This window comes from Canis aureus, chromosome 19, assembly GCF_053574225.1.
Source record: "Canis aureus isolate CA01 chromosome 19, VMU_Caureus_v.1.0, whole genome shotgun sequence".
In the NCBI taxonomy this organism is placed as follows: domain Eukaryota; kingdom Metazoa; phylum Chordata; class Mammalia; order Carnivora; family Canidae; genus Canis; species Canis aureus.
The window spans coordinates 12,150,494-12,171,241 of NC_135629.1; the positions used below are offsets into that span (position 1 = coordinate 12,150,494).

General features: G+C 35.1%; 1 long non-coding RNA gene across 1 annotated transcript; it reads left to right on the forward strand.

The window, feature by feature from the left end:
* The first annotated feature begins 2,996 nt into the window (after positions 1 to 2,996).
* Positions 2,997 to 18,608, forward strand: LOC144289649 (uncharacterized). The gene is made up of 2 exons (XR_013357476.1): positions 2,997 to 3,133; positions 18,224 to 18,608. It is a non-coding gene; the product is annotated as an uncharacterized LOC144289649 (long non-coding RNA).
* The last annotated feature ends 2,140 nt before the right edge of the window (positions 18,609 to 20,748 follow it).

Genomic DNA, 20,748 nt, shown 5'->3' on the forward strand with positions numbered 1-20,748 from the left:
CATCTAGGTGAAAGAGTCATACCTTTGTTCTTAGCGATTGGTGGGAAAATATAAAAGTCCTCAGTGCCCACAGCGCTTGGCAGTTTACAGTAAGGGCAGAAAGAGGTCAGAGTTGGGATGCCATTATCACTCTTTTGGGTCTCTTTGGTCCTAAGGAACAACCCACGTAGGGCTCCTCACCATGTGAACCACAAGTAGGAGAAATGGGAAGCCAAAGCTCCTCTTGCAAGGTAGCAAAATGAACTCTACTTTTTATATTCTAGTTCTTGGAATTTGATATATAGATTCTATGGAATGCTTAGTCAGCTTTAGAAGGGAGATGATCTAATTCGGCTAAACTTGGTCTAATTTTGCATTTTTTTTTAATTGGGGGAAGGATAGGGCTGTATTAAGTTCATTGCCAAGCAGAATTACTCTTCATAGAATTCCCCTGTTGAGCTCTCTCAAATGAGAGACGGGGATCTATGTCCCAGATTCTCTGCTCCATTTAGGTGTCATAGCCATCTCATCAAAGTCATTTTTTTTCTTAGAAATGTTCATATTTCTCCCCCTCTGCAATCTATTGACTACTCTCTTATGTAATTTCCCTGAGTTTCCTGGGTTGTTCCATTCTACTATTTTCTCAGCAATGACTTTAGAAAAGGAATTTGTTATCTATAGGACACAGTTCATATGCCCTCCTTTTCTTACTTCATATTCTTGTCAAGTTGTCTGTAAAATGAGTTATTTCTTTTGCTCATTAACATGGTAAAATTACAGTTGCCACCTTTGGGTGGGAAGAAAATAGCCTAAATGAGTAGAAAACATTTTTTTTAATTAAAGGGTTAATATATGGCACTATGACACTATAGATATTTAAAGATTTTCCCTGTCCAGAAGCACAAGTATTATATTACATTCTTCCTAAGTCTACTTCCAGTAGCATGTGCTTCTCTTTTCCTTATGGTGTCAAATACACATTTACTTTATTGCTAAAAGTTTGGTAAATTCCTTGAATTTATACCTCTGCTATGAGCTTTATTGCTCTGTGATTTCTTAGAGGCCAGTCCTTATGGACCTTTGTAAATATTGACCTTTTGTGTCTGTTATCACAAGACTGTAAGACAAGCAATTTTGTGAAGCCTTCCAAGACTTTTTCTCCCAGGGTTACCCAATTGCCTTACTCACATTAAACTTTGGATATCAGCCAATTTATTCCAAATGAATGTGAGAGACTACCAAACCCTTGCTTGCTGAGTTCTTTTTTTCCTTTATTTTCTTTATTATTATTATTTTTTGTCCCTTTTTGTTCTTTGACAACAGCATCTAATGATACACTCTCTCTTTTCTGTTTCCATGGCTAGTAACCTCGAGGTCATTTTAGACTCAGATTCTTTCTTTGAGATGAACATTAGTCAGACCATTAGGAATTCATACATATACAACTTGGCAGAGAGATATACACAGAAAATTGGAATGATGGTCACACACTGACCTGTGTCTTTGGTTTCCCTTGTTGCATTTAGTCTGCTTCATTGTGTGGAAGCATTGGGCTCACTGTGTCTTTCTAATGCTTCATTTTTTGGTACATTTCAGGTTGCTTATAGCCTCCTAATAAGATCTGAGCCCACAAATCTCCTCTTGTTTATACCTGTCATGCAGAATTACAGAATTTTTATAAATATGGATGGTCTCTTTACTGCTTGGCCTCCCTCCCTCCCTCCCTCCCTATTCCTTACTTCCTTCCATTTATTTATTAGACATTTATTGAACACCTATTATGAATCAGGTATTGTCCCAGACACTTGGGCTTGCTCAGCAAAAGAGATGTGATGTCTAGTGCTTATATTTCAGAAAGGCAGGGAAGAGAGGGGGAAAAAGGAAGGAAGGAAAGGAGGGAAGGAAAGGAAAGGACATCACAAGAAAGGAAAGGGTAGGGAAGGAAGGGAAAGGAAAAAGGAAGAGAGGGCAGAGAGAGAGGAAAAAGAAAAAGATATCATGAACAGGATAACCATCAACATTGATGAACTCTAACAGCAATTATAAACGGTAATGTAACAGAGTTACAAGGGACTTCTGAGTTGAGAAGACTTCTAAGTTGAGTTGGAATGATCACAATAAGACAAAAAATCAGTCATGCAAAATTTTACAATAAGAACATTTCAGTCCAATGGATCAACATATGTCATGAGGTGGGGCGAAAAATTTGGCTTGATAAAAGGACAGAAATAATACAATAAAAATGGTAAAAGCCAAATTTAAAAGTTTGGCCCTGCATCCCACCCATGTTACCAGACAATGAGTAATGACATTCTAAAGAAGACAATGATCATCTATTTTCTCTATTCATTTTTCAATATACACAGAACTCATCTTAATTCATTCATGACTGAAATAAAAAATCTGTGAGACTGCCATTAGGGAACTAACTCAGTATATCTGGTTCTATTATTTTACCTCAGCCTTTCCTTCCCACCTCTTTTCATAAGACAGTATCTTCAAATTCTACAGAAGCATGCTTGCCTGATACAACACCACACCAAACAAAGTTTGAGAATTAAGAGATAGAAATATATGTACATGTGTGCCATGAAACAGGTACAAGAGTACTGTGCTATTCATAACAAACAACCAAACGCTATTCTTTCTAAAATGGAGACATTTTAGGATATTTATACAGTAGAATAAATTGTGGCATATTTATACAATAGGATGAAAATGACCCAAGTAATGTTACAAACAAGAACATGAATGAATATCACAAATGTAGAGTTGCATGAAAGGAACCAGACATAAAAGCATACACAGTATTATGATTCAGGTTACCTGAACTTAAAAACAGACTAAATAAACCATCATTTCTAGATGCATGTGACTGTGCTCAAACTATAAAGAAAAGCAAAGTAATAGTCATGACCATTCAAGGAACGGTAGTAAAGAGGTGAGAAGGAAAGGAATTGGAATTGGAATGGGAATTGATGGAGTTTTGGAATGTTGGTAAGTTCTGGAACCCACAGCCAAGAAAGAATTCTTGAGATGTCTTTTGTGCAAAAAGATGATTTTATTAAAACACAGGCCAGGACTCATGGGCAGAAAGAGCTTCTGCACGGGGATTGTGAGGGGTGGGTGATTACATACTTGGGAATTGGAGAAGGTAAGAACAAAGGGAGGTGTCTAAAAGAACTTTCACTTGCTAAAGACGACTCTCAGGATACCTGAAGCCTTGCTATTGTCAAGCTCATGTTGTGCCAGAAAATTGAGTTATGGGTCTTTTAAAGTTAGGCTATTGATGAGAATGCTTTTTCCTTGTAAATCACTAAGACATTGGTAAACTGAAAGAGACTCCTGTCTGGCATGACTGTGATCTCTATTAACCATTTGTTTTTCCCCTTCCCTTAGTTTTAGGGCAGCCAGGAGTGCCTGAGGAATGTTACACATATCCCATCTGGGAGGGTGGTAGGTTATGGGGTGTCAGCTTGTGCTTTGCCCTTAGCTTGCCTTCTGCTCCCTCATCAGGGTGGGCTGTTTAGCAATTCTGGGGAGCAGGCAGTTATCAATTTAAGGCCTGAGTGGCATTACATGGGAGCCCTTTTTATGGTAAATTACTGACCTATACTTTTAAGGCAGACTCATCTATATGGATACAGTATTTAACAATAAAAAAATTGTTAAAAAAGAATAACATAGTTCCTGGCACACAGTAAATATCCCATTTATTAAAGCAAATGGTATTATTAGTTTGGAAAAGATGTTTCTCTTCATTTGTGAAAGGAAGGAGTAAGTGAAATATTTTCTAAGTGCCCTTACAACTTGGAGGAAAGAAAAAAAAAACTATTTTAAGAAAGAGTTTAAATTACTAAGTCTATTACTTTACTCTGGATTCAGTTCCCTGAATATAACATTAAATCCAGATGTGTCTTCGTCCACACTCTTCGGAAATAATAAATAAATAAATAAATAAATAAATAAATAAAGTTGTCAGTGCTAAGTCAGTTAGATCTTATTATCTCATGTGCTCTATAGCCATTTGATTTCTCTTTTCTACTTCTCTACATGCATATAATTAATGGATAATGCAATAATTTGAATAGTCTGCTAGTAACAAATGAATGGGATTAGAGGCCATTCTCGACATGGTTACTGTTGCATCCTTGACATCTGTGGTATATGGCACATAACAGGCAATAAAGAGTGTGGTTCTATTGACTAAGGTCCTACTATCTCAGGGCTCATGGTACTTTTATAAATTAAAGTAATAATAGCTGTTGGAACAGATACACCCAGATTCTCAGCGATTAGTAACAGTCTTACTAGCAAGGTCTAGAGAGGTGGTGTTCACATGTGGTCACTGATGATAGAGTCTGCCAAGATATTTAATTGTGCCTCAGGTTGAGTAGCTGCTGATATCCAGTTGGCAGAGGGGGATAAGAAAGATACACAGAAGTATATGGAGGAAGATTTTTGGGACACAAGCCTGAGAAGGCATACATCACTTCTCACATTTTCTGAGGAAAGTCCAGTAACATGGCACCTTATACATGCAAAGGGAACTGGGCAATGTACATCTTGTCTCAAAAGCTCCATCTTGGCAAAAAGATTCTCTGGAAGGTTTGTTCATCATGAACTTGAGGTGGACAACTTGCAGAGCCTACTATTAAACTATTCAATTCATTTTTTCAACCAGCCTTCTATTCCACTAGCTAGACTCTAAGCAGATGAAGGGAAAAGGACTGGATCAGAGTTTGAATTTGACTTTTCTCCTCTTCAAGCCATCCTTTAGGGTGACAAATGCAGATGATTACTTTGTGTTTTAAGAAACCAGACTAAACAAGCATTTATATTTTTGCTCAATTGTGAGGATGTAAATGTAGGTGCCCACATGCTCACGTGCATGCACATGCATGTGCACATGCGCGCACACACACATGCAGAAGCCTTGCTTAGAGTTTTTGAGAGACTCTCAAAACATTCAACATCCAAAACAGAACAGTTATGCTGAGAGATTAATCTTCATTCTCACACAGTTCTGGGTGAAATTTGAAAGTATAACCTTGATTTCTTGATTCACACCAACAAAAGAATATTTCCAAGAACCTCTGTTCCACATCAAAATCTTAGTGCATTAAAACAAATACCTTCTCTTTCGTAAAAGCTTAACTACATTTTCAGGCATTTCCTAAACTGTATGTTCTTTGTTATTAGAAGTCAGTAGACACTTTTGCCATTCAAGACAGGAGATTTTGAAAATTTTAAATTCCTATTAGGCTACCTAAAATGATGAATGATCACCAAGAACTGGAAATTTTGGGAATTCTGCTTCTGGGGTGCCAAATTAGAACTTGCAGAACCTCTGACATCACCAACATATAAAACAGCATCACAGCATGGGGTGATTTAAACATGAAGAACAGGTACAGGCAATGTGGTTTAGAACCAAATCACTGAAGTACTGAAGATTAAATAGAATTAATGAATTTTATGCTGCAGTCTCCATAAATGAGCCAACAAATATGCAGCAAAATCCTGAACTGCAGCCTTGAAATAAAGAGCTTAATGTAATTCAGTGCATATTGGTTGCCTAGAAACTAACTTGGAAGGGGGTTGGGGAGGGAAGACTACAAAACATGAAGGGTTCATAGGTTTAATAAGGAGATTATTAACTCTGAACTGCTTGGCGATATGATATATATGTTCGACAGTGCTCTCTTCTCCTGAGAGCTCCTCAATGTATCAGAGAGCCGGGTTAGAGGGCATGCAGAAGAAGCTGCTATAGAATGACAGGACAGCAGTTAAGGCTTCAGGCAACCAGTAAATAGCAAACACCATCATCACATTCAAACCTGCAGTCACTGTAACCAGAGATCATCTCAAATGTTGACAAACTGCATCTGTCAGTAAAGCTTGCTTATTTACTTTTCCTAAATTATCTTCCTACATACAGCTCAGGACTTGCTTCCTACAGGAGACATTTCCCCATTTCATTAGAACACTTAGGATGTTAAAAAATAAAAATGGACAGGTAAGGAATGGGAGAGTTAGAAGACAATCGAATAGCTTTTAGATTTGGAAAGTTGAATGGGCTGAGGAATGGGACACACATCTTCATCCAAAAGCCTTTTGGAAAAGGAGGAATTAGTTTTTAAGTTTTAACTGCAAACATAGCATATTAAGAGGTCACTGATATTGCGCATGGCACAATCTTCATTGTTAGTTCAGCTTCTTATTATTTACATACAGAAACTGAGGAGGTGATGCTCAGGTGGCATTTCATGAGTAGCATTTTAGCATTTCCTCTAAAACCATTGAATAAATAGCCGTCTTAATTTTAGCAAAGTGAATACACAGGAGATACTGTGCTTTAGCAACTTAGCTTAAAAGAGTTGCTTAGGGAGGACATATTTCATCCTAATTATTTTTGACAGGAATTAGGTCAGATTAATTAGTTTAAAATTCAGCTAAACAACAGCGTCTTTGCTAATTACTTCAGGGTGTATACATAATTCATTTACAATAGGGGAAAAAAGGAAAATACTGAGGGAGAACGCTACACAACCCTGACCCCTTTGATGAGTGATTCCTAAAGAGAGGGCCTCCTGTGACCTAAAGGGGACATAGGATGCAGAGTATCTGGAGCACGTGGTTTAGTATGAGGAAAAGTATTTATATAGTCATGTTTTTAAGTATCTATATTTAAAATATTTAAAAATTTAAAGATACCTTTGAAAATAGTTTAGGATATAAATGTCACAGTAAGATAAAGTAGAAAGTGAGTGGTTAAAAACAAGGTTTTTAGAGAAAAGATTTTCTCAGCTCAACTCCTTACAAGCTTTGTGACCTTGGGCAATGTGCATATTTCTCTAAGGTTCAGGCTGTTGTTAAACTAATAATAGCATTTAGCATCCACTTTAGGGCTTGTTGCAAGAATTAAATGAGGTAATATATGTAAACCACAGCAAGTGACACAATATTTAATATTTCTTAGGTATTATCATTTCTATAGCAGTACAGAAAATTAAATAAATGTTTGCCATGCCATCTACACACTTTTAAATTAGTCCCCAAACTACCTTTAAATTAATATAGCTTTGCTTGAAGTGCATAAAAAAAAGAAAGAGCATTTTAAATTTAGGTTCAAATTCCTATGGGAAAAGATGGATTAAAATATTTTAGTAGATTAAATATGAATTTATACTAATTAAAAGTCAAAAGTATGCAAGGGCACTTGGACAAATAGGAGAGTTTAAGTGTGTATCACTTGTCCATAGTCCTACTCAGGTTTAAAGAAAGACATCCAAATCTTTATCAAAGAAGCCCACGTGAAAATATTTATAGGGAATCCCCTGATATTTAAATTTGTATCTATAGACTTTTAAAAAATCATATCAGAGAAACAAATTTATTCTTATATTGGCTTCTATTAACTGATAAATTCTAGCTTAAATTATGGGTGGGTATATTTGTGAACCTCTAGTTGAGCATTTAGATACATATAAACTGAAGACTAATTTTGCTGGCATTCTAAATTAGTTTTAGTTGCCATCATTAGGGTCACTTTGATCTTCTCTTCAAATATTGGAATATATTTACAAATTTAAAAATTAGATGGAATAGATGACATTAAAACTGATGACACTGAAAGAAAAATTATTTTCCAAATGTGGACCCACATTGAAAACAACAACTAATGACACCATCTGTATCAATGCCATCTATTTTGCTGCCTAGCATACATGTCAACATGATGGCTGTGACTTTAATTTACACATTTCCCTCACAAGACAACTGAATACTGAAGACAATCCACACCTCCCAAGGTATGTGATGTGCCTCAATGGTGCCGATCACATCTGGCCAGGGAGGTGCTTTCATATTTTCCACATAGGAACTATGTGTCTGAACACTGTGGTAGGCTATCCAAAGTGTTTTATTAATAGTTCTTCTCTCCCAACACCTGATTTCCATATTAGAGGCATGCTCTTTGCTTAAGGGAGAGCTTTCCCTTTCAAGTTATAAAACAGCCCAGTAAAATGAGCAACTTAGTAACTGCCATCGGAGAATAAGTCCTAAACAAATATAGTCTGCAGTAATTTTAAGAGATAAAAAGAATAAGCATTCAATCTACATAGACAAACTGTTAAAAGTTAACTTTGGCTATTTTAGGGCATAATTCAGCTTATTAAGGTGAAAAACAAAGTAGATAGTGTTGAACTGAGGTGAGAAGGAGAATCGAGTTATCTTATGTTGCCAAATAGCTGATTATAATCATCGGATATAGGTGATTTCTGGTCTTTGCCACTTTGTCAGAGCAAAAAAACATGCATGAGATGAGCCTGAGCTACATCTCACAAACTTTTCTGGTCTTCGTACTTCTCAATATTGACCAGTTAAAATGATATGGTCATTCCCACTGGCTGGGCCAGCACACAGCAAGTAGTCAAGATATAGAGTCATGGTGAAAAAAGATATAGCTGAAAATCTTTTCTCCAACACAGACCATCTGGGATCTTTGCCTACCTCATAAAACCCTTTCAGCATTAAATTTTACATAAGGAAGATTTTAGCAAATGTCCTGATATATCAATACTCTAAAATAATGAAGGGCATTATGGTTGTTACTATTATGATTTTTATCTATATCAAGTAAAAACAATCCAGTTCTAAATTTAAGATTTCCATTTGAAATAGGTAATATTAACATAAGATATGAGCAAATGAGAACCATATAAAACAAATAAATTTCGTGAATATAACTGCATAGTAGTATCTGACTACCTTTTTGATCATTTTTATCACTATGAAATACAAACACCTGCATTTTTTGAATGCCAACTCTAGGTTGAGCCGTGTTAGGTGCTTACATATACAACCTCTTTTAATCCATTATAGTGTCCCTATAAGGTAGGTATTATTATAATCTTGATTGTAAAGATGAAGACATTGAGCTTAAATGAAATTCAGTGTCATTCCCAAAATCCCTTGCATGTGATGCTTAAGCTGTGATGGCAGGATGTAGGGACTTCATCATCCTGCCCCACTAGATCCCAGAATATACCATCTAGTTTTGCTTGGGTGTAGTTAAACCAGCTGTCCACTGTCATGTGTTTGCAGGAAAGGACAGAGGTAGAGTGACAGAGCATGTGATGGAAGGAGTAAAAAAAGTCATTTCTAAGACTTTTAAAGGAACACAGCTCTTTTTCCTTCTAGGCTAAGTAAACGAATCCAGTTACAAATGTAAATGAAATATCAGCTTATAGAAATGTGGAGATATAAAATGGTGGAGGCACATCAGGAAAGTGTTTGGCAGTGTTTTAGAAAGTTCAACATAAACTTAATATACAATCCAGGAATCTCATTCCTAGATATGTAGCAGAGAGAAATGAAAACATAGGTTTTCAAAAAAGACTTGCATGTGAAAGTTTACAGTAGCACCATTCATGGATGATGGTCAAAATGTAGAGACAATCCAGATGTCCATCAATTTATGTATGGATATATAATAATTGGTATATCCATAAGTGGAATATAATCCAGCAATAAAAAGGAGTGAAATACTAATTGCATGCAACAATATGAGTGAACATCATTAACAACATACTAAGTCAAAGAAACCAGACATAAAAGACTACATATTGTACAATTCATACAGAATGTCTGAAATACGTAAACCTATAGAGACAAGAAGTACATTAGTGTATGCCTTGAGCTGGATGTGGGATTTGGGATTAATTGGGCATGAGGGATATCTTTGGGGCAATGGAATTATTTAACACTAGATTATGGCAATGATTACACAACTTTGTAATTTTACTAATGCCAATGAAATGTATACTTTAAATCAATTCTATAAAATGTAAATTATACTTCAGTGAATCTGTTAAAAAAATTCCAAGAAATTAGGAATGGATCATGTCAGGTGTGAGATAAGACTTTTACTCAAGTTGTTTCTTTCCTAAATCATTCAGCCTCCACCCTGTGCTCTGCTGCATCAACCTCCTTCCCTTTTCTAAGACTAACTTCTTTTAAAAGACTTTGTCTCTGCTTCATGTCTCTGAATCCTCATCTTATATTCAGCCCTCAACCCACTGCAATCTGGCTTCAGCCCACATTCTACTGAAGCTGTTCTTGCCAACTTTGTTACGACCTCCTTTTTGTTACATATAGTGGGTGTATTTCAGCCTTCATCTTTACTTAATCTGTCAACACTTTTGACCCTGTTGACCATTCCTTCTCTTGTACCCACTATCTTTCCATAGAATTTGTGTCATTTGTTTCTCCTGGGTTTCTCTTCAATGCCTCTGGTTACTTCTTCACAGTCTTCTTTCTGGATTCCTGCTATTTTGCCCATCTCTTATGTGCTAATCCTACTAAGACCTTATTTCAGAGTGGGGTCAGAGGATCATCTGATCAAAATCAAGGGATGGGACTCTACTTGTCAGAAACATAGATTTGTAAACTACATCCGAAACCTACTCAGTAAGACACTCCGGAGTTGGTACCTTGAATTCTATCAGGTCTCCTGGGTAATTCACCTGAAGTGAATTAAATTTGAGTGAGAATCACCCTTTTAAATATCTTCCCTGAGTAATATCTATTTCTATATGTTCACTTACCACCTACTTGCTAAAAAGTCTAAAATTTATATCTCAAGTTCAGATCTCATTCCTGAGCTTCAAAATCCATAGACCCAAATTTCTGCTGGCCATCTCATTTGGAATACTACAGAAACACAAAACTTTTTATGCCCATAAGCAATCGCATGGCCTTCACTTGTAAGCTTCTCCTGTGTTTTCTATCTTTGGAAATGGAACCAGTAACTACTGTTGTAGATTCCAGAAATCTAAGTTAGGTTCCCTGCCCCCTCACCCTCACCCTCCTCCACTTACAAACAACTCCAAAGCCCTTTCAATTTAATCTTCTAAAAAATCTGATGATACCATCTACTTCTCTGCATCCTTCCTTAGTGGTATTCTAGTTGAGGCCAACAGTGTCTCTTGCCAGGAATTCTAAAGCAGACTCTAAATAAGACCTTCAGTATCCAGTTTCTCTGCGCTCATATGCCCATGATCTTTTCTTCACACTATAATGTTTCTACAATGTGAATCTGAACCTATGCTTTCTTTAAAAAAAAAAATATCTAAGAATCCCACTGCTCTTAAAAGGAAAGTCAAATTGCTTAAAATGATGATAATGGACCTCCATGATGCAACATCAGTTATCATTTCAGCCTTACTTATAATGCCCAGTTCTTATTTCATTTGTTCAAGAATTATAACTTCTAGTCACATTAAACTCTGTTGCTTCTTCAAAGAACATTATCAATCCTCTTTTGCCTTCATACCTTCACATATGATGCTCACTGCAACTAAAGTATTCTTTTCCATTGCTTTACTTGGCTGACTCCTACTAATATATCAGGTATCACCTTCTATGTCACTTTCCCTGGAAACTCTCCCTGATGCTCCAAGTTCAAATAAGAGGATCCTGCAATATGTAATTATAATATGCTGCACTGATGCCATTAGAGCACTTTATTAGACTGCATTTAAACTCTTTGGTTACTTAACTTTTCCTCCAGTAGACTGTAGGTTTAACGGAGGCTGGAATCAAGTGGCCAGAACTTTGAAGGTGCCAATATATATCTATTGAATGTGCCAATCCTTAAGGATTCAACAGGTGAATAACTTAAATAAAACTACTATCTAAAAAATAAAGTGTTACAATCTCATATTTGTAGCTCCTATTTAATTGGAATAAAAATCAAGATTGCACATTTACATTCTAGATTTTTGGATTATAGTATGGTTATTATTTTAATGTAATATCTGAATATTTAAGAATGAATAAGTTTGCTGATATTTTAGGTAAAACTATTATAAAGTGTTCACAATTTCAGAGCCACCTCAGCATGAACCATGAAACATTATATAAAAAATCATCTTGACATATGTGGAAACAAGAAATGCCATATAAATATTAAGCTATTTAATAGTATCACAAATTGAATAAAATTCTTGTTTAAATAGACATGAAAAAAGTGTCTTGTTCAAGGTCTTTTATCCTTGTTGATTCACCTTCTCTGAATGAATGGAATTTAAGAAGCTGTAATATCCATTTTCTTATTTGAAAACAGATTTTCCTCCTGGAAAGCTTATGCTTTTTATTCTGTAGTTTTCAGGGTGACCTCTCACTGGCAATTTCAAGGTACTTCACTTATTTTTTCATGCAGACTTTTAAAATGGAACTAGACCCCTCTGAACCTTTTTGTATTTGGAATCAAGAGAGCAAGTTCCTTAGGAAGCTACATGATGCCTCTTTAATTAGAAACTTGGATTGGATATGCATAAAATCAAATATTCAAAGCCTATGAGCCTGTTCTCTTCCTTCTTCCCTCAGTGGCCATCTGGTGGCAAGTTCAGCTCTGGACAGCTCCATCAGACTGTCCATCATTACAATGAGCAGTAAATCCCAATCAAGGTGTTGTTACATTGCCACATACTGGCAAATCAGAGCTGCACAATTTCAGAATACACTGGTATATCCATTTGGATATGGAAATTGATGAGATAGCAGCAAAATAAAGTTTTGTCCTACTATAAATGCTGAATAATTTAAAAATTCAAATAATGCAGACTGGAAAATGAGTTCCTTCACTTACTAGTTGTATGATGTAAAAGCACGTAAAATAATGCACGTTTTTAATGGACAATGAAATGTGACTTAAGTATGCTACAAATGAAATCTCACAGCTCTGAAACAGATTTCATGGTTTGCGAATTATATAAGAATACAGGACGTAACTTAATATACTAGTATACTTCCTGGTATCACACACTTTTCTGGTTAGCACCAATGATTCTAACACATTTACTGCCTGGAAGAAAGTGTCATGATATCAAACAATGGGGAAGAATTCCACCAAGTAATACTGAACACTTTTATTAAGGAAACAGGAAAAGAAAAGAAAATATGAAATAGTGATAGTTGCTTTGCACAAAAGCAGAGTTAAAAATTGTTATCCTCAAGGTAGAAAAGTTTCTTGAATTGGGAACTAATACCCTGAACTGAGAGTTTGGGACATTTGTTCACAAACCTATTATCTTTTCTATAGTTTCACATTAAACATCACAAGCAGTTTATTCCTGTATCATCTGGGCCAGTAGGCCAAATTCTGCCCTGATTCTTTTATTCCTATATTCCCTTTGGCTGTTTTTACTGATTTATATGCCATTCCTCATCAAGAGTAGCTTTATTTTGCTCTTCCTAATTTTCAGGAGACATCCTTGTGATCTTTGTGACCTTTTTGTAAGGGATGTTCAGCCTAAAATAAATAAAAAGAAGAAAGAAAAAACAAAAAACTATGTAAAAGTGCCTCTGTGGTGTTCTGTAGAAAACAGAAGAACTCATATCTATGATTGTGGGTAGTTGTATACCAACTAGGGCTTTAGGTTCCTCACTGTGAAATCAGGATAGTGATAATAAATACTATTAGAAGGTTGTTTCTTTTTTTTTCTCTAACAAAGTAACTTTCATAAACATTTCATTTTTAATCCTTCTTACATTCTCTATCCCTGTGAGGCAGATAACACACTCACCAGAATTTTATAATGGTGTTATACAAATACCCTAGGGAGGTGAATATGAATCACTGCACCATCAAAAACTCTCATTTAAGACTGGTCATATTTGGAGAAAAAATTATCTGTTAATATGCAATAAACATTTCTTGAGCACCTACTATATGTTATCAACATTCTGTACACGAGAAGCATAGAGCAATGAACAAAAGAGAACACATTCCTGTACTTAGCAAACTTACATGTGAGTGAAAGTGGAGAAAGACCACACGTCATCTAAATAATAAACTAGGTCATTAGGAGAGGGAAATGGCACCATGAAGGCAATAAAACAGCTTAATGAGACAGAAGAAATGAGGATGTCTTAGAGAAACAACACTAGGATGATCAAGAAAATCTTTTTTTAGGTAATATTTATGTTCTGTTCTAAGTGACTAAAGGAAGGAGGAATGCACAGTTCTAAGAAAGGTGACTTGAAGAATAGAGTGATCAATTATAAAACCCAAAGGTGGGAGTTAGTTTGCTATGTCCAGTGGTCAGAAAGATCTATGATAACCAACAGAAGAGCATGATATAAAAGAGAATTAAACAGGATCTAGATCATCTAGGACCTTATTTTTTTTTATAATTTTTTATTTATTTATGATAGTCACAGAGAGAGAGAGAGAGAGGCAGAGACACAGGCAGAGGGAGAAGCAGGCTCCATGCACCGGGAGCCCGATGTGGGATTCGATCCCGGGTCTCCAGGATCGCGCCCTGGGCCAAAGGCAGGCGCCAAACCGCTGCACCACCCAGGGATCCCCATCTAGGACCTTATAAACCAGGGCAAGATATAGATTTTACTAAAATTGCTATGGTCAATATTGGAAGGTTTTGAACATGAGAAAAACATGATCCAAGTTATTTTCTAAAACTTGTTACTCTGTTGGCTATGTATGTAAAGAATGGACTCTGCGGAAGCAAATGTAATAAAGCAGAGAAACCATGCAGGTGAACTACGGGAGTTCAGGTGAAAGATGATGGTGCAGACCAAGATGGTGGCAGTAGTAGGAAATGTTCAGGTCCCATTTACAAAACAGAAATGATCGATGGACTAGTTGTGAGGAATGAGAGAAAATATATCAGAAAAACTGCCTGGTGTACATATATTTATAGAATCTTGCCATCTTAGAATTGAAAAAGAGCTTAGAAATTATGTAGTCCTACCAATCTATATTGCATCTGAAGAACCTGAAGTTCAGGAGCAGAAAGTGACTTCATTTGCAACATACAAGCAGTTTATGCCATAACCAGAATTAGATTTGTTTGTTACACACCAATTTAAAGCATCCCCTTATCCATCTATCTATGCATGTGACCATTGGTTCAACGAATCAGTCACTAATTTACACATTCAATCTTTCACTTATTTATTCATTCAATAAACATTCACTGAATAATTACTTTGCTGAGTACTGGAGGGTGAGGGTGACAGATAACCTGTTGCATATGGGACTGTCATTCTCTTTAAGGACCTTGTAGTCTGGTTAGAAAAGATAAAGTAGGCCAGTATCTAGAATCTTGTTGATCTAGTCCATGCTGACCATAAGACTTTCAATATTTCATATTAACGGACTCTTTCAAAAGGTGTATCAGAAGATTCTATCATGCCACCTATGGATACTTTCCCAATCCTCCTTAACCTCAGCTGAGGCTGTTCCCTATGACTTTATGTAGGAAAAGAGGAAATATTTATTTTTTTTAAAGATTTTATTTATTTATTTGAGAGAGAGAGATAGTAATAGAGATAGCAAGAAAGAGAGCACGAGTTGGGGGAGGAGCAGAGGGAGAGGGAGAAGCAGGGTGCCTGTTACACAGGGAACCTGACCTGAAACTCAATCCCAGGTCTCTGGAATGATGACCTGAGCCCAAGGCAGATGCTTACTTAGCCAATTGAGCCACCTAAGGACCCTGAAAAGAAGATATATTTAAGCCTATAATGATTTAAGAAGGAAACTTAAAAGATTGAGATGTATCTTATATTTTATGGCTATGGAAGACACCAGTGCTCACCCACAAAGAATCTTTACTACTTTTCTTACAGATAAAAGACCTCATTACAGATGTTGAATATGCATGAACTAAACTAATTTCTATACATGGAGTCATCAGAAGTCAAACTTAGAAGGGAACCTAGAGATCATTACAATTCAACCTTCTCATTTTGTTGGGAGTTTAGAGGAAATTGAAGACCATCTGATGGAAGAGAAAGGTTTAGAATCAGGGTCTTTAAATTCTTACCTACTTATATTTCTCCTCATATGTCTTACTGCTATTCTCTTCATCTCTCCTATCACTACAAAGTTATTTTTTTTGGTTTGTTTTTCACTAAATGAAACTTTAAGTAATTTGAGTTTAAGACTAGTTGTGTTTTAAGTAACATTTTTGTGAGTTTCTGAATGTAAGTTAACATGATTTTCAAATATCAGATATTATAAAATAGATTATAAAGAATATATGTTCCCACCAAGGGAATCATTATTAAAATAATTTTGGAGTTCATAGTTAGAAAATATTTATTTGAAGGATTTCACCACAATTTGCTTAGGTCATTCACTTTGATGGGCACTTATGTGGTTGCCAACTGCTCACTACTTTAAGAACCACAGAAATAAACATGTGTGCAGTTACCTCTTTAAAATGCTCAATTATTTCCTTGAGAGAGATGTTGAATGGTAGTCAAGGGTTATACTCATTCAAATTGGTGATATATACTGCCAGATTGCCATCTAGGAAGATAGTTCCAATTTACACCTGCATCTACATTATCAGTCTTAGAGAGAAGTATTTGTGAACACAGAAGATTGAGAAAATGTTGAAGGAAGGAGAGAGGTAATAAATACCAGCCTTGGGAATTGAGAAAGAGGGGTTACTTATGCACAACTCCTACTCAGCTAGGAACCAAAAGCTAAGCAATCTCATTCTTCTTTCTCTCTCTCTCTCTTTTTGGTCACATAATTAAAAAGTCTTGATTGTGACATACACTAAAGAGAAATATTTTTACCTTATAATATGTATTTATGTATAAGTGTATATATTTACATATATACCTCTTTATCACATATAAATCAACACTGGTTATTAATATTAAAATAATCTTAGATATTCACACAGTTCCAAAACTCAATCTCATTATTTGGCATGCAGTTTTTAGATTACAATATAGACTAACTCAATTCTCCTATAGATATTAAATATATAACAATAATTTCCCATTCATCCTTGACCATAAATTGTCTAACAACAATTTTTATTCTTGCTCAGTTTTTGTAGTGAACTATTTTAGATATTCTTTATAATTTGTAAAAACTCTTTACATTTTAAATAGACTTTCCTTTGTCATATATATTGTCATCAAGATACAAGCAACATAATTTTTAACAAAATCTCAAAGCAAAATTTAATTATATCCTATCTTCTGGTATTCTCTCTATGTATCACAGATATTCCTGTATGATTTAAAGTGTTTGGGCTTTTTTTTTTTTTTTAAAGGATTTTTCTCTTTGAACAGTTTTTTTTTTTTTAATTTTTTTAAATTTATTTATGGTAGTCACACACAGAGAGAGAGAGAGGCAGAGACATAGGCAGAGGGAGAAGCAGGCTCCATGCACCAGGAGCCTGACATGGGATTCGATCCCGGGTCTCCAGGATCGCGCCCTGGGCCAAAGGCAGGCGCTAAACCGCTGCACCACCCAGGGATCCCAAGTGTTTGGGCTTTATGGCTCTTGACCAAATGCTTAAATTAGGTAGAGAGTACCAGTCATGAGGTCAAAGTTTTGGGTGCTAGACATGATTTTCAAAAACCTCAGAGGAAGCTCCTAATCTTAGGCAAACACCATCCCAAGGACCACGTTGTGTCAAAAAAGATGATTATGAGTCCAAACAAGCAAGCCCAGCTGTAGAAAGATACCTCATTGCATAAAGTCTTCTTCAGCCAAGTGAGCTTGTGTCATCTTCACGTATAAAATATGACACACTATTAATAAAGACCAGTGGGGAAAATATTTTTAGAGCTATATGTTTGCCAAAATTCAGAAACTAAACTAAAATTTCTCAGAGTTTGTCAAAAGCATGTTATTTCCATGGTCACAGAGGCATTTATGAAAAACAAACCTAATTACTTTGAATAATCATCAGACCAAATTGCAAAGTTTTCAACTTAATAGGAGTCTAGATTTATTAAAAACCAGTTCTTTTCCCAAAAGAAATCTGCATGTTGAATTCTATCCATATCTAAGAATTTTTAAAGTGTTAAATTGGTGTGTGTGTATATATATATACATATATACATATATACATATATATATACATATATATATATATTTAAGAAACTGACAGTAATGGTTCTCTCATTTCCTAAAGGTTTATGTATAAATTTCATATACTAGCAAATCTAAATATGTCTGCTATTAAAAGCACAAGTGTGCCCCCTTCTGAATAAATGAAATATTGAGTCCTATATTTGTTCTTAAAATAGCTACCTCCCTTCTTTCTGGACCAAGCTGAATAAATGAATCTGGGCAAATACGAGCAGCAAGTTTTAAGAGCACTCTTTTCTAGAAACATTCAAGATTGGAAGCATTAAAAAAAAAGTTCTGATGATATGTCTTTTTAAATTTCTTTTTCCACAGGAGAAATCTTCTAAAATAAAGCACCCAAGAATAAAGTTTGATCTTACTCTGAACAGAAAACCAAAGCCAGTTTGCTACACAACCCAGAATAAGTTGGGTAGAGAGATGGCAACTCCTTTGGCAACTGAAATAGTGACAAAGATGTCAGCAAGAAGTGAAGTGACATTCCACTGACACAATCCAAATATTTTGAAAGACAGTGGCTATACAAACTAAGTATTTGCATTGACCTCAAGTTCTACTCTCCTCTCTCAGTTTTGCAGCTGAGGAAATGAAGGCTCAGAATCAATATGTGGGTTTTGGAAAATCACTTAATAATTGAGCCATATCTTACTATCCTCAATCCAGTGTTGTACCTACAGTAAAACACAGTGATCCAAATAACTATTCTGGTAGTTTTGTCTATTTGATGGACTTCATCTTTAAATCCATTCATTTCAATCTAGACTCTCTTTTTCTCTCTTCTCCTGTAAATTCAAAACCAAAAATAACTGTGACCAAAATAGGGCATCATGTTTGATTTGATTATCTTGGGCAGTGTGCCACTCACCTGACAATTATAAAATGCTATGGAAATTAAATGTTGATGATGATGAAAATGACAACAATAATAGTTATGATCAGGAAAATAATAATGAAATACAATGTTATGGTAAAGTACTACATTATCAGAAGCTGATAGTTAAATGATAAATTACAGTTAGATTTAATCTTAAACCACTTGAATAAATGACTGAACTTAGAACCTACTTCTCCATTTCATAGTCAGGAAATATGGCCCTTGGTCTTATACCTGCTGTTATAGAGGCAAAAATAGCTAGTCTCTTCGCTAATACAAAGGTGGGCTGAATAGGCCTATGCAAATAGTGACAGATTTTAGTGGAATGAATGGTTAATCAGTTACCTTCTTTTCCACATCCTATCACCTCAATAGATCAAAAACCAAAGACAAGAATTGACTAAATTTATAGAAATATATAAGATTTTTATCTCTTTAGCAAATCTCATCATTTCTTGGCCATTTAAGTTGAATATAGTTTTTCATGGAGTATATAAAAATCTATATTCCCCATTTAAATATATTCTTCTTTTCTTTCTTTTTCTTTTCTTTTTTCTTTCTTTCTTTCTTTTTTTTTTTTTTTTGCCAATGCATTTCCTGAAAACACTAACTGCTTATGTTACAAGAACTTTGGATGAAATAAAAACAAGTCTTTGAATGAAATAAAAACAATCTATCAACTTAAATTATTTTCTAACACTGTTTTTCCATGATACTACAAAGATCTTACATAGTACATAGTAGAATCTTTCCAACAATGTATTTATTACTGAATTAAGTCTTCAGAACACTGCATTAAAAATGTACAGAATGTTGAATCATTAAATTGTTGTCTTCAATGAATAAAACTAATAGACAAAAGCACATTTATAAACGTCAGTTGCCATATGGCTCACATTTTTGCTAATGATCAATCCCAGGATTAAATCAATCATTGGACAAATATTATAAAACTATGAAATGTTTACACTAACTCCCTTATTTTCTCTTGAAGTCACATCACTAACTTGTGCCAATACTTATGTACATTTAACCCATGCTCAGTCCTTCCTACTGCAAGATTACATCTCATCAATTGGATTTAGACTGGAAACCTGTTATTTGGCGAATACAGTCATTTTCAAAGAACGCTTATTGAATCAACATATGTAAAAAGCTCTATGACTGAATTAATAGCCATTATATATTCATTGCCAAAAAATATGTTCTCAAGTAAAACATAGGCTATGATCATCAACTCACAGTCATTGCTGATTATTCATAATTGTGCAATGAACCATCATGTAAACAACCTCTATATTTCTTATTTAGGAAACTTTAAAACATTCAGACTAGTAATTACAGTGAATAATAGCTTAATTTAAATCATAAAAGACCTCTGGTGGATTGTTTATTTCTTCTCCACTATGTGATATGTTTCACACAGAAAGGAGTTATACATACTCATGAATCAATATGTATAACCAAGAATTAATGTTGAAAATACATGTATTTTATTCTATTTTGCTTTAAATTGTAGAAATTGAGCCCAATACTCCAACTACCACTTATCCCAACCTCTGTTGCAAATGGACACCGCCTCTTTCCTTGACCTTTGAAATTCACTATGTATATTTCATCTGATAATTATTTAAACATGAACATTTCTTCTAATATTATTATATTTTTGTCAGGAGATTTATATGTGTGTGTACTATCTGACGTGATTATTAGTGTGGAATCTGATTCACTTTCTTAGATAACTGCAAATCATCTCTCCTTTGTGAATTTGGTAAGTGCAAATCACTATCAACCCTTGACTGATAGACCAAGGACATAAACCTATATAATCAACATATTCTGACTCTCTCTGACTGCAGAGACTGGTTCAGAGATGACCAATTCAAATTGATCCAATCTCATTAGGGCACTGACAATTAAAACAACAATACCACTATACGTTTTTTGTTTGTTTGTTTTTGTTTTT